Genomic DNA, 22,717 nt, shown 5'->3' with positions numbered 1-22,717 from the left:
GGAAAGAGAAAGAAAATTGTTTGTGTCCGTGGGCGGCTTTTGGCAGGCAGGGAGGGAGGGAAGGAGGGAGGTGAGAGGGAGGGAGAGGGAGGGAGACATGTGGGAAGTGAGGGAGGGAGGGAGGGGCGCGGCATCCCCACACAGGTAAACGAAATTGATGAACAAGGGGACCCAAAAAAAGAGGAAAAGAGACGACAGGTACGGTATGATCTGAAAGGTATTAAGATGCTGGGAGATAAGAGATGGAGGAGATAGCGGAGATTATAGTGCTGGAGAACTAAGAGTCTCTGCTCCAGTACCGCCATCTCCTTCCTCTTGAAGTAATGACCCTCAAGTTGTGCGGTGGAGGAGGAGGAGGAGGAGGAGGAGGAGGAGGAGGAGACGGTAGGTGGTGATGTGATGTTGGTGCTGAAGAAAGCGATCCCTAAAGGCGTTTTTCTGCAGGGGCGTCGCCAAGTATAATTTTCGAAGGGAAGAGGAATTTTAACCAGAGAAACGTGGATATATATTAGCGGCGCCATTATCCAAGGAGCCGAGAAGGACTTTCAAGATGGCCGGCTATTAAAGACTCGAGATCTGCAGGACGTGAGCTGAAACTTTTAGCTCCCTGCTCTTTCGTCCCTTCTTTTTTTGTCGGCTTCCTCCCCTCGCTCGCCGTCCTTCCCGGTCCACGCTACAAAAAAAAGAGTAATAAAAAGGCAAAAAAACAAAAGGGGATACTTGACTTTTTGTACTTGCATATGAAATCCAGTTATGTCTTTATGCATGCAGGAAAAGGAAGAAAAATGGAGTTAGAAATACTGATACGAAGTTTTTAAGCATTTTTCCGGCAAAGCAGACGTCAGGCAGGTGGCGTGTCAGGCAACATTATATAAATACAACAAGTAGAGGCGAGCTGAGTGTGTATTAGAGGTTACTGAAGGAAGGCTGAAGAGGAAAGGATACTGACCACGCAGCATAGACTTCGATAATAATTCAGGAGGTAAAGGGAGGGTAAGAACGGTCAGTAGGTAAATAGGTGAGTAGGCATGTATTTAAGTAGATGGGGAAGGTAGGTACAGCAACGGGCAGGTATACGCAGGTGGAGTAGTTTTAAGGTTAATTAGTAAGTCTGGCGAGAGAGAGAGTGGATATCAGGTGTTATTACAAGGCAGGTAGATGCGCTAGGAGAGGTGGTAGTGGCGGCGGCAGCGGTGGGAGGAGAGGTGAACTTTGTCGGAATTTTGAAGGGAAGGAAAGGGATGCAGGTGGGGAAGGAAGGTGAGTGACGCGAGGCAGATAAAGTGATGAAGGCGAGGGAAGGTAAGTTGTTAGGTGAGGCCGATAAGGAGAGGCAGGTGAAGGCAGGTGAGGAACGGGATATTTGGCAGGAATTTTGAGTGAAAAGGAAAGAGACGCAGGCGAGAAAAAGGTAAATAGGGTGGTTGAGCAGCTGAGGGACGGGAGTTAGGCCGCGGTGAGGAACGGATATTTGGCAGGAATTTTGAGTGAAAGGAAAGAGATTGAGGCGAGAGAAAGGTAAACAGGGTGGTTGAGCAGGTGAGGGACGGGAGTTAGGCCGCGCAGGTAAGGCAGTGGGGAAAAGAAGCAGGAGGGTGCAGTGAAGAACAGACAGACAGACAGAAAGACAGACACACAGAAATAGACATAAGGTCAGAGTAACATATAAAGTAACACATCGAGACTGTACCGACCAAATAACAAGAAAATATGAAAGCGAAAAAAATACAGAAAAAAGAAAGGAAAGAAAGGAAGAAATGGAGGATGGAAGAAGAAAGGAAAGAAAGAAGGAAGAGATGGAGAATGCAAGGAAGAAAATAAAGTAAATAATAGAGAGAGGAGAGAAAAAATCAAGGAGGACGAGATAAAAGCGAAGAAAAGGGAAGGGAAAGGTAAGGGTTGCGTGTTAGACTCTCTACCACTTCACGGCTCATTGGTAAGGACGCCTCTGTTTCTGTCTTCCCCTGGCGCTTAACCTCCCTTACAAGGCCACTGAAGATCGTAAGGCTGTGACAAATTGGCTTCGGGAGGACGAAATATTATGCCATGCTCTTCCCCCGTCCTTGATCATACCCATGCCCCGTTCTCGACCATACCCATGCCCCGTTCTCGACCATACCCATGCCCCGTTCTCGACCATACTCATGCCTTGCTCGCGACCATTCCAATGCATTGTTTTCGACCATAACCATGCCCCGTTCTCGACCATACCCATGCCCCGTTCTCGACCATACTCATGCCTTGTTCGCGACCATTCCAATGCATTGTTTTCGACCATACCCATGCCCCGTTCTCGACCATACCCATGCCTTGTTCGCGACCATTCCAATGCATTGTTTTCGACCATAACCATGCCCCGTTCTCGACCATACCCATGCCCCGTTCTCGGCCATTCCCATGCCTTGTTCTCGACCATACCTATGCCCCGTTCTCAACCTTATTTGTGCCCCGTTGTCGACCTTACCCATGCCCCATCCTCACCATACTTATGCCCCGTTTTCGACCATACTCATGCCTTATTCTCTATCATACCCATGCCCCGTCCTCGACCATACTTACGTCCCTTCCTCGACCCTACCAATGCCTCGTTCTCCATGACCATGCCCTTACCCTGTCCTCTATTTCCTCCACGTTCCTGCCTCGACTATACCCATGTCTCCTTTCCGATCGTCTCCACTCCCTGTTCGCCCAGACACATACAGCCTCGTCCTCGACCATCTTTTATTGTTCTCGGCCACCTCCGTACCCCACCCTCACCTCCCCACCCTAATAAGTTGTTTTAACGGCCCCGTCCTCGTTGTCTTTAGTCGCCGTGTCGTGTCTCCGGCGTTACAAACCATCGATTGAAGAATCATTTTTACACTCGATAAAAATCATTGGCTACACTTCCTCCTCCCTCCTCTCTACACCCTCTCCTGCAGCCCCCTCCTCTTCCTCCCACTCTCCCTGCTGCTCTCTCTCCAACTCTCCCTCTCCTCTCCCTGACCCCTTTCTTTCGCTCTTATAGAACTGTCTGGGTGATCAGCGGGAACACTGTTATTGCCTCGATGATACTACGGTTAATTCCGATCATCCGAGTCACACATGGCAATTACACAAGTTTTTATTGTATTTTTTCTCATATTTTTTGCTGCAGGTGAACTTGGAGCTAATGTGCTACCTGGGAGTACGACCCTGGGAGGCTGCTCCTCCCGCCCCCCAGGCACGCGGGAGTGGGAGTAGAAGGAGGACGAGGAGGAGGAGGAGGAGTGGGGAAGTTTTGGAAGGCAGAAAATGGTTTGCATTAACGTCTAATGAGTGTAATGAGTGTATTTGTGTGTGAGGGAGAAAATATAATAATGAAAACAAGGGATTTTAGTCTATTGCTTTATGAACCGTCATAAACTTAAACACACACACACACACACACACACACACACACACACACACACACACACACACACACACACACACACACACACTTCTACATATACTTGCACATCCTTTTCGTGTACCACCCCCATCAACCTCCTCCACCACCACCACCACCACCATCACCACCCCTTCCCCCTCCCCCTCCTCCTCCTCCGCCTCCTCCTGACCTGCAGCAGAGGGCGGCGTAATAGAGGTTATGGGACGGAAGGTATCGGAATTTTGATAGCACATAATAACCTGCCGTAACACACCCCGATTATGGTGCTGCATCCTTAATGGCAGATCACCTCCACCACGCCATAATCAACAACCTCGTGGCGCCGAGAGGAGAGGGATGGAGCAGAGGGAAGGGAGTGAAGGGAAAGGAAAGGGAGGGAAGGGAAGGGAGGGAAGGCGAGGTGAGGTAAGGTGAGGCGAGGCGGTTCAGGTTCAGTAAAACACGGGCGTTCTCGTCTCGACCCCGCTCACTTTGAGGTTCATTTGCCGCGTGAACACTGGGGCGTCTCGTGATAGTGATCGATGAAGGGAGGGAGGGAGGAAGGGAGGGATGGAGAGAAGGAGGGAAGGGAAAAGAGAGTCAGGGAGGGAGTATAGTAGTATGGTTACAGAGGAAGGGATATCTAAGCTTCCTATGATCACCTCTTCCACTTTTACGTTTTTTCGAAGGTAATGGTCACCGCTACGCTCTTTAGCCACTACAAGGAACACCCATGGGAAGGATTACAGATTGATGGGGGATGAGATGAGGCATGAGGTGTGGTATGCATAATGAAAGAGGGACCAAGGGTGTGAGGGAGGGTGAAGGTAAATTAAGAGTTAGAGGAGAAACAAAAGTGCAGAATACATATACGACGATAAAATAGGTGCAAAGGGACAGGAAAACGTGGGTGAATAGGATGAAAAGAAGGCAAGTAGAGTGGGAAGGGGAAAGTGCAAAGGAAAAGGGCACGAAAAGGGAAAAGAAGAGAAGGAGAGGAAAAGAAGTAGGAGGTCATAGATACATCATTTGGAGGGGTGAGAATGAGAAGGTATCGGGGTATAGGGTCGCATTTTAAAACATTTCGTCGCCCAAGTTTACATATTTGACAAGGCTTTCGTAGGAGTTGTGGGCATTTCCAGGAGTAGCTTTATGACCCTGGTGGTAGTTTGACCCTCCCTCAGTAGTATGAGCCTAAAGAAACACTCATTAGAACCCGATTGACCCCCTCTTTGACCTTTAGAAATAGTTGATGTGAGGAGCGAAAGTATCTTATAATACCGACCATAGGCTCAAGGGGGGGGAGAGGGTTCCAGGAAGGAGGAGCCACGCGCAGGTATTGGCAGAACTGAGCTGTGTCTGTTTAATTAGGGTGCAGTCACCTCCGGGGTGGAATTAAATTATATTTGAGATTGTCCCGATAACGATGTGTAGTGCTCTCTCTCTCTCTCTCTCTCTCTCTCTCTCTCTCTCTCTCTCTCTCTCTCTCTCTCTCTCTCTCTCTCTCTCTATATATATATATATATATATATATATATATATATATATATATATATATATATATATATATATATATATATATATATATATATACAATAATTTCTCATTGTCTGATCCGTGCCGGATTCGTTATCGCCAGGCCGCACCCTCCTGCAGAAAACTTCGGAGTTCGTTAGGCGATCTATGGGCACTGAACCTCCTCACACACTCACCTCCCCCTTGCTGAAAAGGACACACTAACCGCTTCTTGTTAGCGAAAAAAATACATTTGGCCTGGGAAAAGCGCGAAAATTAGCCTGCCAAAATTTAATGGGAAGCCGAGTGCTTTTTCACTGCGCCACGAGAGTGGTGCGTGCGTGTGTGTGTGTGTGTGTGTGTGTGTGTGTGTGTGTGTGTGTGTGTGTGTGTGTGTGTGCATACCTGCCTGCCTGCTGCCTGTCTGTCCGTGTGCATGGGTGCGTAATAATGAAATAATGATTCTTAATACGTGGATATCAAAGGGAGAAGAGGGAGGGATAATGCAATGTGAGGCAAGAGGAGGAGGAGGAGGAGGAGGAAGAAACGGAAAATGTTGGGTGGTTGGGTGCAACTCTATGAAAATGTTGAAGAGGTATAGAGAGGGTGGCAAAGATCGGGTGGGTGTGGAGGGCGTGGCCTGTGTGAGGAGGTGTGTTAGGGGAGAAGGGTGTGGGCGTGGCTGGCAGCAGGAGCACAAGAAGGGGCGTTGGGCGGGGCTGCTCCCTCTTTTCACCTGCTGACCGTGGTCGAGGTTGAGGGGACAGGAGTGGTTGTGACCGTAGAATCGGACAGCAGTGGTGATGGGGGTGATAGCAAGGTCCGTGTGGTAGGGGAAGGGTTAATGGTAGAAGTGTGGGTGATGGTGTAAGCTGTAATTGTGGCACTGGTGGTTAAAGAGTGTAGGCGTAGGGGCTATGGTATGGGAGAGAGAAGAGATAGTGTGGGATAGTGGAAGGGTAAGGGAGCGGCCACTGGTATATGTGATCGCGTGGTAGTAGAAATGCAGCTGGTTATGAGGGAGGCAAAGGAATAATGATAGTATTAGTAGGAGCAGTAGTAGTGGCGATAGTAGGTAGTGGTGGAGGGTGAAGGAAAGAAAGATGGGTAGGGGGGTAGAGGGGTAGGTAGGTGGGTAAGACGGTAGGAAGGTAGGTAGGTAGGTAGGAAGGTAGTAGGTTTGCAGCGAGGCACATAAAGGCAGGTCTCCACTGATTACAGGCTGGCGGGGCTGTCTGTCTAATCATCACATGGCCCCTTGATTCATAGCTGGTCAGACCCGGGGAAAAAAAATACTCCTAATTTGAACACGGGATAAATTAAATGCCCTATCTACTACCCTATTGATGGAGGGCCCTGGACGCCGGCCACCGCTCGCCCCGCCCTTACCATGCGGGCACGATTTTTGCTCTTACCTCCTTACCCCCCTCTGCCCTTCCTTCCGCAGCCCCCACCTAGCCTCCACACCCATCCTATCTCCTCCTCCTCTCCCCTTTCCTCCCCGTCTCCCTCCTAACCACTATCCCTCCGTCCCTACTTTTCCTATCTCCTCCCGAGCTCCCTCCTAACCTCCATCCCTCTGACCCTACCTATCCTATCCACTCCCCCACGTTCCCTCCCTCCATATCTCCAACTTTGCCTTCCTACCTCCCTTCATTGCTACTTCCCTCTCTCCTCCTCTCTCTCTCGCTCTCTCTCTCTATCGATCTCTCTCTCTCTATCTCTCTCTCTCTCTCTCTCTCTCTCTCTCTCTCTCTCTCTCTCTCTCTCTCTCTCTCTCTCTCTCTCTCTCTCTCTCTCTCTCTCTCTCTTTAGTTTAAACATTTAATCTGAAAAAAAATGAGAGAGAGAGAGAGAGAGAGAGAGAGAGAGAGAGAGAGAGAGAGAGAGAGAGAGAGAGAGAGAGAGAGAGAGAGAGAGAGAGAGAGAGAGAGAGAGAGAGAGAGAGAAAAGGGGAAGGGAGGCGCCTGATATATGGGTACATCATGTCATTATTGCCGTGTTGAAACGTCTGGAGGAAGGAAGGAGTTTAGGAAGGAAAGGAAGCAGACGAAGAGAGTGAAGGAGGAGGATAATGAGGGAAGGCAGGGAGCGACATCAAGCCTTGGAAATATACGGTCCTTTAATTGAAGGTAGATTGGATGGTAAGCTCAGTTTTTTTTATGACCTATTTTTCACCTGCTTATTAGATGCTTGCCCTTTTTTTAAAGTTCTAAAATGAAACTTTAATGTTCATGCATATTTGAATGTCTGTGAATATACTCTGATTTAATACCACTTTCTTTGATTTAATACCACTTTCTTTGATTTAATACCACTTTCTTTGATTTAATACCACTTTCTTTGATTTAATACCACTTTCTTTGATTTAATACCACTTTCTTTAATTTAATACCACTTCCTTTGATTTAATACCACTTTCTTTAATTTAATACCACTTTCTTTAATTTAATACCACTTTCTTTGATTTAATACCACTTTCTTTAATTTAATACCACTTTCTTTAATTTAATAACACTTTCTTTAATTTAATAACACTTTCTTTAATTTAATAACACTTTCTTTAATTTAATAACACTTTCTTTAATTTAATAACACTTTCTTTAATTTAATACCACTTCCTTTGATTTAATACCACTTCCTTTGTTTGTATTTTTGCTTCCTTTTTTTTTTAAGTAACGCCTATAGCGACGTGAGGCCTGATGGTTGGCCCTGGCTCCTTTCTGGTTCATTCAAGCGTTTATAGTAGCGCCATCTTGCGTGGCTCATGCTGTCCCGTGGAACTTTTTTTTATACTATATTAGAGAATATCTAAAGTCCGGGTGTGGTCTTCAGGACAGCATGTGGGTAGTCTTCGGCCACTCGGCGAAGATTGAAAATTATTAGCTTGTGGCGGCGGGCAGCACCAGCACACAGATCACTCAGCCACCGCCTCCCACCTTTCTAAACCTGTATAATACTCAGATTTTTTAATTATATTTTATTGATTCAAGTAATGGGTACGGCGTGTTCCAGTATCATTGTTTCCCTGCAGAAATGAAAAGTATAAAAATCACTGTAAACTAAGTTGGTCCAGACCCCCGCCCCCTCCTTCACTCTCCTTCCATGGTAATATTGACTCCTAACTCCAAACTCCTTTCATCTATCTATCAGCTCCCATAGCCTTGGTGTGTGTGTGTATGTGTGTGTGTGTGGGGGGGGGGGCTTCTGGATTTGGACCCGTATTTTTAACCGTATCGGCACCTCAGTTCCCCTGATTGAAAAGCCTGTCGTAGAAGTTTTTTGTGATTCTAATGATTGTTTTTTACACAGCTTCTGGCTCCTGTACGGGAAAATCACTCATGAAAACCCAGTTAATCCTCTCTGATGCCTTGGAGAATAGTGGTCATGGGATTTCGATACGTTTAAAAATACGGCCAAAAACTGTCGTACACAAACAAAATATGATATCGAGTTGAAATTACTGCTAAAACTCCATGGTAATTACAGAGTGTGTTTATAATAGTTATGTGTGTGTGTGTGTGTGTGTGAGAGAGAGAGAGAGAGAGAGAGAGAGAGAGAGAGAGAGAGAGAGAGAGAGAGAGAGAGAGAGAGAGAGAGAGAGAGAGAGAGAGAGAGAGAGAGAGAGAGAGAGAGAGAGAGAGAGAGAACATTTTTTTATGATATGGTTGTCATCAAAACGGCGGTGTGGTGGCGATAACTGATGTTGCTGTTGCCTCTCCGTCGCCAGCCCGTGTCAAGTCCTAAGTTCAAAGGTTGCACGAGGATTTACATATGTTGTTTCTTTTTTACGTATTGTGTACATCTCCAGAATCGCTGCGGTGTTATTTCCTCACCTCAGGCGCAGACACAACAACCAATTGGCGTCAAGCTGATCCCGAACTGACCTCAAGCTTAGTGGGAACGTCAAAGCCTCGCCTTCTGTTGAACGCCGCGAGACGTCCACGAGAACGATATGTTACAGGACTTACAGCGACTACGATAAGGATGACGACAATGATGGGAACGACGACGATAAAGAACAACAACAACAACAACAAGACGGATAGGAAGAAGAAAAAGAACAAAATAAGACAAGCAAAAATAACAAGAACAAGAACAAGAGGTGGTAATTCAAAAGCAAGTAAAGAAGAATACATGAAAAAGAACAGATAAAGATGATGCTAAGGAGAAGGTTGTAGAAGAAAAAAGAAGATTAAGAAAATGACGATGAAGAAGTGGTAATAAAAGTAATGAAGAAGAAGAAGAAGAAGAAGAAGACGAAGACGAAGACGAAGAAGAAGAAGAAGAAAGAAAATAAAAAGAAGAAGAAAAAGAAAAAGAAAAAGAAAAAGAAGAAAAGAAGGAAATAAAAAGAAAGAAAGAGAAAGAAAGAAACACTAACAAACAAACAAAACAAATATAGTTAAAAACATGAAGACAATGATACAGCACTGTGAATCAAAGAACATTACCGAAAATAAGTAGAAACAAGCGTGAACAGAAGTACCAAAACAAAAGTAAAACGGATACGCTCTCGCTCATAATACGTTCCCAAGAGCAAGGGAGGATGTGCTTCGCCGAGAGGAAACGGAAACGAGGGATGTGTAAACGTGTGTCCCAAAGATGAACCATTAACATGAGGCGTGGCACTCTCAAGGACACGAAACGAATCCCGGCCAGTTCACTCTCCGCCGCCCCCGCGAGTAGGAAAGGAAGGAAGGATACATTGTAGGGGAGTCGCTGTTTCTCAAGGATGTTTCACTTGCTGTGGTCTTTAGGGTGCGTCATTTAGCTGGGAAGCTTGTCTGGGAAAGTTTTAACCTATTTTTGTTGTTGTTGTTGTTGTTGTTGTTGTTGTTGTTTACGACGAGCAGGGCATATTGTAGCTACTCGGATAATATACCTATTATCATTATTATATTATTATTAGTAGTAGTAGTAGTTGTAGTAGTTGTAGTAGTAGTAGTAGTAGTAATAGCAGGAGTAGTAGCAGTCGTAGTAGTAGTAGTATAGTGGAGAAGGGTGGAGAAGTAACCGATAAAGGAGTGTCATCACCATTACTGGACATCTCATTTTCCTTCCTACAGACGTGTTATTCATGGTTTATGGGGAAAACGATTTTCTTAACTTTGTATGAATGGAGTCAGTAACGGATGTTCACACGCATGATTCAATAGCTGTCCTGAGAAAGAGGCGATTACGTTAAACACATTCTTCGTTTCAACATTTTCCCACCGTGCTCCGTTATGCAGCACGTTATTTTGGGTGACGCTGCCGCCTCGCAATGATGTGTGTGTGGAAGAGAGGAAAGAGGAGGAGAGGGGACATATGTTGGCCTTCTTTACTGATGTGGCGATATGCTGTAAAATTGCATTCATCTTTCTTTGTGTAATTTCAGTTAGTACATGTCCAAAACATGACATGATCTGATTATACTGATTATACTCAAACAGCCAGTCAGGTTACTTATGATGATGGAATATAATACAAGAATACTTCAACAAGTGTTTGAAACTAATGTAGAGAATATAGAGGCTTACATTCATTTAATTATTTTCATTAATAAAAAAAGTTAAAAAAATCGATTTAAATGAAAAAAATATGATTTATATAAAGAAATCCGATTTCTTTTTAAATAAAAGAATCAACAACCCGGATACTATCATCCTTTTTTCTGTTCACACTTTCAGATGAGATCGTCGTGATACTGGCTGACCTCTCCCTTCTGCCATGCCTGAGGTCAACCCGGTGAGCGTTACATTCCTATCAGCTCGTTCAAGTATCTCAACCAATAATCAATTTACATAATTAAACAGTCAGATACCAGTCATTAGTCTAAAGTGATCAACTGCCTTAACAGATATGTGGTGATATTCTTCAGTAACCGGAAGTTAAGTTTCTGATTAGTCAAGTCTGCTTTTATTTGATATTTCGCTGCCTTGGACATTTTCCGTTTGTCGTCGCTTCTCAACCTATTATCGTTATTGTGTTACGTAAAGACCACCCATCCTCAGGTCACCATTATGATATCGCGTTAGGGTTCTCAGAGGCGATACAGTATCACGCTATCATCGGAGTATCAGGCGGGAGATACCGGGGCCGGGAGAGCATGAATCAGAGGGCAAAAGTATCACCTGAATAAACGAGTGCAAGATTCGTTAAAAGCGTCTGGGCTGTGATTAAGGTTGATAAACGTATCTTTTTTTTGTACCTTATTTTGTTTGCATGACGCATTCCTCTCAACTTTTCCAGATCTACCGCAGCGTTGCCAGATTATCGTATTCACCACTTCGTCTTTATTACTTTTAAGCCTCAAACTCTCGTACACACACAAATAACGACAGAAAATTGAAGTTAGCGTTAAAACTCCTATTTATTGATGTTTGTTTGTTTGTTTTTGCTGTAGTTATTGGTCAGAAACTACGAAAATGCAATGTGAGGAGTACGATAACTTGGCAACGCTGATCAACAGGTCGCCGTTTACTTTCTCTTTAATTGGAATACTTTGGGTTTTCTATTGTGTTCTTTGCGCGTTTATATTGTTAATTACAACTTCTCCCTTTGCTCTGTGGATTATGGATTATCTCTTTTTGTGTGTAGTTTTAGGCTTTCGTAAGTTATTCTTGACGATTTTCTGACGTATTTTTAGGAATATTCTGTAGGATTTCTTGTTTTTGTTGTTGCTTTCCTTAGTATAAGCTATGCGTGTGCAAATGTGTGTATGCGTGGGGTTTTTTTTGGGGGGGAGGGGGTAGGGCGCGTGTTTTGCCTGTGTGTTGTGTTATCTACAATGTTTTATGTGTCTGGTTGCCTTGCACTATATGGGTGGGCCGGTTACAAGGGTGGACTTCGTGGTCGTGATCTCTTGGGGAAAACGTCCTTGAATGTTGCCTGCGAGATTTTTCTATCCTTGTTTCGCTGGAAAAAAAATCATGGTCCGTATTTGTTATTGGGATGTTTTTTATCTATTTGTGTCGGTAAATTCATTGGTTCCTGTCTCATAGAGGTTTGTTTTCTGTAGCCGATGGTTGGTGTTCTGTAGCGTGTGCCCCGTTTGTTTATTTGTGTTCCTTAGTTGTGGTTGGGAATTTTCTTATCTATACCTCAGTCCGTGATTTACTATATTCTGTCTTCGGAAGGTTTCAGAGGATGTTTTTTTTTTATTATTATGTTCGCCTCACCACCTGTTCTTTGTCTGTATGATAAACTTTGCTTTATGCTAATGGAAAACATGTTTGTGTCAGGCCTGTTTTGCTTGTGACGTGAAAGAGCTCCATTATGTTTCTTTAGGTAAAACTGACCTGTTGACAACATCCGCGAGACATGCGTGAACATTGCTAGCAAGTTGCACATTCGTAATACCTAAAAGGGTGGATTAAATATTTGGGATGACGCTTAATCTTCCTACGTAAAGGTACCACGTATGTATGTACTTTGGCTGCTTTCTGGGACCCAGCGGGGGCGAGTGTACGCACTTGGTTGGGAGCTACACATTCGTTTTTCTGTATAGGATGATGGATTAACTTTGGTTATGACGGCGCTTATCTTACTACGCAAATACATGGCTTCTGGCTGCTTCCTGGGGGTACGTAGGGGTGAGTGTACACAAATAACACGTGTGTGGCGATAAGCGTGACGAACTGACGAGCGCAGCCGTGGCCCGTCAGGGGAAGGTGACAGCGGAGGCAGGACGGCTTCTCTGTCTCCCCTTCGCCTCGTATCCATCACACCTTATCGCCGCCACCTCACTTGTCACTCCCGCCTCAGATTATCGGTGTTTTGGGACCGTTACGGAATAAACGACACCGCCAACCACGTCATCCTCTCACCTGCTAAGCTACTAAGCACGTCCGTTCACAGGTGTTATGGTACCTGTGTTTACCGCTTACCTGCTAAGCTACCTGTCCCGTAAAGCATGTCCGGTCTCCAGACGCCGTTTGGTAAGCCGCTATGCACGCTTGTTCACAGGTGTGGCGGTACCTTTTATTAACTTTTTACCTGTTAAGCAATCTGTTCTAGGCTAAAAGCACGTCCGATCTCAAGTGCCAAGTACTCTGCGCATCTACCTGTGTTTACCTGCCTGTGTGTACCTCCCACTTGATACGTTGCAGTGCATGTCGGTTCACTGGTATTATTGCCTATCTGCCTTTACCTCTGATATGATGACCTACCTGCTTATCAAATCAATAAGTTCCCTGCTGTTAGTGTTCACATGTGTATGGCTCTCTAACATTTTGCCTGTCAGTCGTGCTGCACTTCCCATTGCGATGTTTCATAAGTACTGTTATTTTTTTACGGTTCGTCTGATTCAAAATCTGTTTAGTAATATTGATTACTGGTTGGGTTTCTGTTCTGATTCTTCGTTCTTCCTTTGAGAAAGAATTTTAGTATATAAAATTTTATTTTCTGTCATGATCAGGAAGTTAATTTTAGTTTATGAATACTAATGAAAATTAATTAATCTTGATCACATTCTTCCTAATATATTATTGATAGATGAAAATTAGTAACTTATCAAAACAAGTTATTAATTCTTGTTTTTATGATAAGAAATCAAACCTTATTAAAGCTAAACTTTTTTGTAGTAATAATGGTAATGATAAAGATGAATATGATAATATAAATAATAATAAAACTCAATGATGATTAAAAAATAATGATATTAATAATAACATTGATAATAATCACAAGAATACCAAAAGTAATTGGTATAGCAATAATATTGATGATGATGATAATAATAATGGTAATAGTTATAATAACGATAATAATAATAATAATAATAATAATAATAATAATAATAATAATAATAATAATAATAATAATAATAATAATAATAATAATAATAATAATAATAATAATAATAATAATAATAATAATAATAATAATAATAATAATAATAATAATAATAATAATAATAATAATAATAATAATAATAATAATAATAATAATACCAATACTATCCACAAATACGTGTGTGCCTCAGACTCAAACATTCCCGGGCCAAGCAGCGGCCGGCGCCGGGTACTAACTAACCGCCGCTTCCCCGCCCCGAGTGGCGGCCGCGCAGCACCGAGGAGACGAGAATGAGGGTAACTGCGAGGAACTTATGTGGCGGGGCGCGATTACAGCCAACCCTTCCCTCCATGTATTTGTGCAACTAACCCCTACTTACAGGCGTGCGGGGTGTTTGCCCTAATGATATAGCTGGACACCCTACTCTCAACCTACCTGATTTGTATTTTCCCGCTTGATTACATGTTTTTATTGGTAAATAACTCCCACGTCAGCCAGCCTTCACGAGAGGTAAAAGGCCCCCGCCCGACTCACTACTAAAGACGAAACTAGCGCCATAGGTTGTGCAGTCAGCCTGGAAAGTCAGTCCTATCGAAAAACATGAGAATATATAAAAACGATCTAAAACACGATATATTTTTTTTATTCTTCAGCATCCTCCCCTTAAGAGTTCTCGCTCATTACTCATTCTGTCGTTATTTGGCCCAACTATACGAGGAGCGGAAAGACTTAACCTGGATTTCGTCTATCTGTCCTCGTGGAACGGAACCTCATGGAACACTGGGACTCGTCTTGAAATTTGAACAGGTGTGTGCATGGGTGTGTTTGCACGATTTGAAGGAGAGTTGGACAGAAGGGAAGTAATACCACGTTCACCCCGTTCCGACTCTGAGCCACGACAACCCAGCGACCCAGGGTACACGAAGTCTTGGGTGTGAAATGTTGATGTGAAAAGGTCGCACATGGTCGGAAAGAGGTCTAGAAACGATCGCCGGATGCTAAATCGGCACAGTGTGAAGGGAGCCTATAGTCGCTGGGTTGTCGTGGCCCAGAGTCGGCACAGTGAAAACGGGGCTTAAGGGAATAGGAGCAATGCAAAAGAGAGAGAGAGAGAGAGAGAGAGAGAGAGAGAGAGAGAGAGAGAGAGAGAGAGAGAGAGAGAGAGAGAGAGAGAGAGAGAGAGAGAGAGAGAGAGAGAGAGAGAGAGAGAGAGAGAGAGAGAGAGACAAACACACACACACACACACACACACACACACACACACACACACACACACACACACACACACACACGTACATTTCTGCACTTTAACAGGAATGTTGTTATGAATGTATGTATATATGTTTTTATTAAGACACAGGTGTGAGGTTCGTGCATTTTTCATAAAACCTGAATAACTATCACCGCCGCTATCAACACCACCGCCACTTTCTCTGTAAATATAGCCACTTCTACGCCAATACTGCTGCTGCTGCTGCTATTACTACTTGAACTAGTGCTGCTACTACTACTACTACTATTACTACTGCTACTATTGCTACTACTACTACTACTACTACTACTGCTACTACTAATACTACTAATACTAATACTAATACTACTAATACTACTGATAATAATAATAATAAGAAGAAGAAGAAGAAGAAGAAGAAGAACAATAACAATAACAATAATAATAATAATAATAATAATAATAATAATAATAATAATAATAATAATAATAATAATAATAATAATAATAATAATAATAATAATAACAATAACAATAACAATAACAATAATAATAATAATAATAATAATAATAATAATGATAATAATAATAAATGAAAAGCTACTACTTATACTTTTAATGTTATTTCTTTCGTACTAATCTACGTATAATTCATATCCTTGCCACTTAGGCCATAGAATGTTACAGCCCATGAGCCTGCTCCCCACCCCACTCTCGCCACAGTACTGCCCCGTGAGCGCCACCACCCATTACCATCGTTCCATAATAAAGAAATGCATCTATCTCGTTATGCCACACATGCAGAGGAATGCAAAATATACCTCTGACATTTGTAACCCAAATGTTATTGCTGCCTCTGTTTTAGGTTAAAGGGGGGGGGGAGGGGGGGAGGGGACTGTTTTTGGTGTTGGTAGAAAAATAAATAATACAATTTTTAATGTGCCCTTGACCTTATAATACTGACAGCAACAACAATAGATTTAGTAACTGCAGGGGAAACAGTAGTAGCAGTAGTAGTTGTAGTAGTTATAGTAGTAGTAGTAGTAGTAGTTATAGTAGTAGGAGTAGGAGTAGTAGTTATAGTTGTTTTTTGTTGTTGTTGCTGCTTACACTAAAACACACCAACACGCTGATACACACACACACACACACACACACACACACACACACACACACACACACACACACACACACACACACACACACACACACACACACACACACACACACACACACACACACACACACACACACACACACACACACACACACACACACACACACACACACACACACACACTAACACTAACACTAACACATAGTCTAACACTAACGCACACTAACACGCTGACATGGGGTGGGGTGAGGTCCTGGCAGTACCCAGAGATTGAATAATGAGCCTGGCTCTAGACGGGAAGGTACTTGCTGGCGATTGCGAGTCCAGCTCGCGATCAGGCCGTGGTGAAATACACGCATATACACACACAAACGCACGCACGCACGCTCGCACGTATTCCCTCACATGCATACACCGTGGTGTAAACCGATCCGTGGTATTAATTACTTCTGGATTTAATGGACTGAAGCGCTACAGTGCCAACCGGTTGTCTGAGAATCATTCCGTGCTCAGCCATTTTTTATCTTTTCCGCAGACAGGAACGCTCACTCTCCATCCTTGAGGAAGGGGGATGGGTTGCGGGTGCTATATGAGGCCCCAGTTGTTCTCGTAGATCCATGACTATGAAGCTCCAAGCTCTTTCGTAGAGGATACTGACTAGCAATCGCGAGTCCAGCACATGATCATCCCCCCCTCACCCCCCCCCCCCCCACACACACACACAACGTAAACGTCTTCACACATACCGGCCACCCATTTCATTTTATGACCAAAACCTTGTACTTAAGCACACACACACACACACACACACACACACACACACACACACACGTACCATAGACAACCAAACATATAACTTTCACCCCACACATGGCTTTGGTAGGAGGGATGTAAGGAGCGGACGGCAAACACAAACAAGGAACCGGTAATACTTGTCTTTATTCAACGTGCCGCGTTTACGAGGTGGAGGAGGAATCGTACTGCAAACCGGATATGGATAAGACACGGACGTCGGTGGAATAAAAATAGTGTGCAATGATAACAGGCGATAGTGACAGGTAATAACAAAACTAACACTTAACAGGAAAAATATGAACAGGTGTCAGAGGTCCAAGGTCACGCTTATTTTCTTTCTTCTATCTTATTTTCATTATCTCATCGTGGCTTCCTGTGGGGCCGTGGTTGCTCTGGCAGGTATCCCAGACTGTAAAGCGTCAATTTCATGTCAGGTATACGATTTGCATGCGCCTCCGCGGTTAGTGTCCCTAACTAAGAATCTGCAGGCTTGGGTTCGAGTACCGTTCTTGGCAGTCGGCGAGCAGCGCACCCAGCTGTTCATCCTTCTTGTCGGAATAGTCGATAAATGGGATCAATCGGGTTCTCCTCCACTACAGGCTCAAAGGGCCAACGGGACGGAGATGAGCACCGCCGCCACGCGCACCACCACCACCACGACAATCACCAGTTTTGTGAACCTCATCTCCTACCACCATCACCCACCTCCACCATTACCACAATTCTTCCCCACCTCCAAAACCCCCACCATCACCACCATCACAACCTACAACAACTTGAATGTCAACCATCAACCTCCACTCTTCATCCACTACCACCACCCTTATCATATCAACCACCGCCATCACCACCACCGCCACCGCCAGCCTTGTTACAGTGGTGCCAACGCCTCCAGTGGGCCAGGGTCAGCGGCTTGTCTCCAGCGGTGCCGAGATAAGAGGAGAGAAAAAATGGCACTGTGTACATTACCCTTGACCTATACCTTGTTAGGGGGCCAATTGGTCTTCGTCACGCGGCTGTTTGTCCTTACCCTTTTTTTTAATCTCTCCCCAGTTATTTTTTCTTCTCACTCTTGGTTTCCTTTCCTTATCGTCTTTGTTTTGTTTTTCACTTCATTGCTCTCAACGTCACCTCTTTATGTTTTGGTCTGTTTTTTTCTGTCATTCATTCGTCTGTACCTTTTCTTTTTTTTTTCCTTTTTGTCATTATTTGCTATTTTCGGTTCAAGTTTTCTTTATCTGTTTGTTTATATTCCCGCCATTTTATGAGTCTGAATGCACGCCTGTTTTGTTTTCTCAACCATTCTTTCGTCTGTTTTATTTTCCTCTTCTTTTTTTCACTTTTGTACGTATTTTCGTCTCCAAATTTTGTCTGTCTGTTTGCTTTTATTCCTGTCTCTATCTGTTTGAATGCACGCGTTTTTTTTTTTTTTTTTAACCATTCTTTAGTCTGTTTTATTTTTCCTTTCTTTTTCATTCTGTTTTTTCGCCTTCAAGTTTTGTCTGTTTGTTTGTATTCTCGCCTTTCTGTCTGTATCCCCGTCTGTTTATTCTTCACTCTATCTTTCGTCTATGTCTTATTTTCGCTCTCCTTTTTTTCATCTTGTATATTCGTATCAAAGTTTTTTTTCTGTCTATGTTTGTATTCCCCCAGTTTCTATCTGTCTGCATACCCGTCTATTTTTCTTCAATCATTCTTCCACCCAATTCTTATTTACCCTTTTTTTATTTTGTATTTTCGTCTCCAAGTTCTGTTAATCTGTTTACATTCCCGCATCTCTATCTGTCTGTATGCCCGTCTGCCTGTCTGAATCTATATGAGTCTGACTGGCCTTAATATTCACCCGTGGAGTCTTAATTAACCAGCTGAGTAATATGATTCTCGACTCACCTAACCCGAAACCTCTGTGTCATATGCTGAATCATTCTTGAGTCACCTAAACGAGTCATTCTATACGTACCATCACCCACTTACAAATGCACTTTTCCTCATCTAACACTTACTAGAAGAGGCGTAAGTCAACAATCAGTGGATGGGGTGAATCAGCAGAACCTTGCATGCCCGTGACTCAGAGGGAGGTTTGTGCAGCGCCCTCGGGCCTTGAGTCAACCGGGGATCGTCTTACTGAGCCGTGCGATGCCCAACATGAAGTGACACAGACTCACCTCCCGCGTCTCAGGTTCCGAGGGGGAGCGGCGAAGGCTGGCGGTGGGAAGAGGAGGATGCTGAAGGAGAAAGGAAGAGGAAGATAAGAAGGAAGAGAAGGAGAAGGAGGAGGAAAAGGAGGAGGGGTCAGGAGAAGGAAGAGCAGGAGGAGGAATAAGATCGATGGGGAGGAATAAGATCGTTGAAAAAGAAAGAGGTCATGACGCAAAGGAAGAGAGAAAAAGATAAAGGTGTGTGTGTGTGTGTGTGTGTGTGTGTGTGTGTGTGAGAGAGAGAGAGAGAGAGAGAGAGAGAGAGAGAGAGAGAGTTATAGACATGAAGAAGAATAGGATAACAGAAAATAGCCCGTGGAAGGAAATGAAAAAAAAGGCCAAAATCTAGGTGAAAATGTGAAAGAAAAATGGAAGAGGTTAATTGAAGAGGGGACAACCAGACAATATTTTTTTTACAGCAAAGGAGACAGCACAAGGGCACACAAAAAATGGAAACAATAAAAAAAAAGCCCGCTACTCGCTGCTCCTGTAAAAAATCCGAAGAGGTGGCCGAAAGGGGGGTCAATTACGTGAGAAGAATATAGGAAGATTCTGGGGAAGATGAAGGACGAAGATGACGAAGGAAAGAACAAGGACGAAGTAAAGGAGAAAAAGAGAAAAGTGGAGAAAAGCGTCAAAATATTAGTAGAAACGTTGGGTGGATTAACAGCTTGACACATGAACTTTCTTTTCTTTTCTAATATCTTATCTGAGTACATAGTGTTTTTTTCCTTACGAGCGTGTTTGTGTGTGTGTGTGTGTGTGTGTGTGTGTGTGTGTGTGTGTGTGTGTGCCTAGCTAAGCATCCCCGGGTCAGTGTTAGCGTCAGGTGTGTTGCTCATTAGCCGCGACAGGTGGGCTAGGTAAGGGGAGGCAGGTGGACGCTATCACGGTAGGTACACGAACATAACATAACCCTAGAGCATATCTGTCTAGCGATCGTACTGGTAGTTTCGTTGGGGTATGTTATTGATCCCATTATACTAACCTTCCTTGTTTAATCGGTTTAGACCTTCATGAACAACAGGAAACGTCCACGAAATGCCTTTCACCCTTTGTCCTGAGTCTTACCTTACTACTTTCTTTTATATTACGACATAAGGGGTCATATTTTTTATACATTTCGGTGCACAAGGTCATGTATTTGGCAAGGCTTTCGTGGGTGTTTGGGGCATTTCCAGGGGTAGTTCTATGACCTCACTGGTAGTTTGATTGTTCTTCTGTAATATGAACCTAAAAAAGCACTCAGTGGAACCCGATTGATCGCTTCTTAGGCCTTTGGAAATAGTTGATTCGAGAGTCGGAAGCGTATTAACCCACAATAGTGTACTGGATGTTCTGTTTTCATTTCAGCAACGTGATAAAAAGAATCTGAAAATAATCCCTATTGTGCATGCATTTCCACAAGGGGTAAATAAGCTATCGTAAATTAATATATAGCATGACTTCTACAGGCAAAAGCATTCTCCTATTCAATATTAAGTCGCCGTGGATGAAGGCGTAACTAAGACAAACATTTATGGGAATTGTGAAGTAAAGGGGTTTCTAAAGGTCGGTCCAGTCTCTTGTTCTTATTCTTGTTCTTGTTCTTCTTGTTCTTCCTTTTATTGTTCTTTCTATTGTTCTTCATGCTCTCCTTCTTCCTCATCTTTCCTTCACATCCACGTCTTCTACCACTTCTTTCAGCCCGGTCCAGCCTCTTTTTTTCTTATTTTTGTCCTTTTTCTTCTTGTTCTTCCTGTTCTTCTTGTTTTTGTTATTTTTCTTGTTCGTCACGTTCTTGTTTTTCTTCCTCATCTTTCCTTCACATCCGCGCCATGGTCATCTACTCCTACTTTCAACTCGGTCCATTCTCTTTTTCTTGTTATTTTTCTTCTTGTTCTTCTTTATTTGGTTCTTTCTACTTACCTTTTTTGCTGTCTTTCTGTGGGCGGCGCAGGAATAGCTATAAGTTCCCTCCCTTTGTTTGTTTTGGCCCACCTGTCTGGCGTGTGTGCGTGAACAGATAAAAGACTCAGGTGCGGGAGGGTGACGCAGGGAACCCTATACGAGGGACTTGTCACGTTCGTAATGATAGTAGGAGTCACCTTCCCCGCCTCCCCCGTTCTTTTTATTCCTCCCTTTCTTCAGATTTTGTCACTCCTCCCTCACTTCAAATACTTTCCTTACTCATGGATTTATTTTTTCCTTCTCATTCGTTTCATCTATTGTTTCATTTAATATTTTCCACTTCATATGTTTTTCTTGTTTTGGTTTTATTCTTTCGTTTGCAATCATCAAGTCCCGTCACTTTACTTTAAGACTCACTTTTTCCGTCTTCCGTCCATCACTTCTTAATTCTTTTTCATTTTTCACTCAATTTTCCCAACTATTCGTGTGATCTCTTCCATCCCAAGTCCTTATTTTCTTACATTCTGTCCGCTTCTCCACACTTTTTCCTTACGCTATTTTTTCTCTCACCGCCGTTACATTATTTTCATATATATCCTGTTTCTACCTTAGCGACACCTTATCTTTCCCCGGAGTGATAAAAAACATATCTGTGTCAATTCAGTCGGATGAGGATAACTTGATTTAAGGAAAAGATATTAGTATTTATTTGCCTGTGACTCTTACACGGTGGTATGATGTATTGTTATGATGTGGTGGCTGAGGAGGAGGAGATAGTGGAGGAGGAGGTGGAAGGAGTAAATAAAAATGGTGGAAGAGTTGTCAGTGATGGTGATGCACTGTTATAGAAGGTGTTTTTATGGTAATGGTGGTGGTGATGGTTGTGGTGATGGTCGATGGAATGGTGGTGATGACGGTGATGGCGATAAAAATAAGGATGATAGGAATTAATCAGTTGGTAATGAGGTTTTGTAATGATGACAAGGGTGGGGGTGCTGGAGTGATGACGATGATGTACTCCTCTTCCTTCTCCTCTTCTTCCTCTTCTTCCCACTCTTCCTTCTCTATCTCCCCCTTCTCCTCCTCCTCCTCCTCCTCCGCCTCTTACCAGTGACAGCTTGAAATTGTGGTTGGGTCTTTCTCTTTTCTCTTTTCCCTGATGGTGATGAATATGTGCAGTGCTAGGAGTGGTGATCATGGTGGGGGTGATGAAAGAAACTGTTGTGATGATGAAAGCCATGGTGGCGATTGTGGCGTACGTGAGCGGCTGCCACGCCTCCCACATATCTACCTGGCCTGCTATCAGTAATTGCCTCACCTGACGCAGAATACGCAGCTGCAAAACCCGCCGCTCTGCATGGTACGGGATCACTTCGCTGAGTTTACGCGGTGTTGTTTTTTTTGTTTTTTTTTTCGTTCCGGTCATGTGAAACTATTAATTTTCTTGAGCTAAATTGATTTCCGGATAAACAGTTTTATTAATGAGTGTCTCTGCATAAAGACCTTCATGACAAGTTTCAAGTATCCTTTATTTATATTTTTCTATTTTGCATATCTGCCAAGAGAAGATGGCGCCACTATAAACACTCGCCCGCGCCATGACGGACTGGGGCCGACTACCATCCAGGCCCCTCAAGCAAGCCTACCGGCGCTATAGGCGTAGACGTAAAAAAAAAAATCTAAACCGAATTCAATCGCCATCAGCTTTATAGAAATAACTGAGTTGGGAACAGTGTGACGAAATTACAAACCTATCTTCCCATCCTTCGTTGTGTTCTTAGTTTAGTATATAACCCCTTTG

The 22,717-nt window shown here is 43.5% G+C and overlaps 1 long non-coding RNA gene across 1 annotated transcript in view; it reads left to right on the top strand.

Moving 5' to 3' along the window:
- LOC126987899 (uncharacterized) overlaps positions 1–22,717 on the top strand; it is a 380,175-nt gene that overhangs the window by 305,768 nt on the left and 51,690 nt on the right. The window contains exon 7 of the long non-coding RNA XR_007741271.1: positions 10,579–10,636. This is a non-coding gene — a long non-coding RNA (uncharacterized LOC126987899). The remainder of the gene's footprint in view (positions 1–10,578; positions 10,637–22,717) is intronic.

Source organism: Eriocheir sinensis, chromosome 67 (assembly GCF_024679095.1).
Source record: "Eriocheir sinensis breed Jianghai 21 chromosome 67, ASM2467909v1, whole genome shotgun sequence".
NCBI lineage: Eukaryota > Metazoa > Arthropoda > Malacostraca > Decapoda > Varunidae > Eriocheir > Eriocheir sinensis.
The sequence above is the reverse complement of the archived record's forward strand: the minus strand, read 5'-3'. Positions and strand labels throughout refer to the sequence as shown.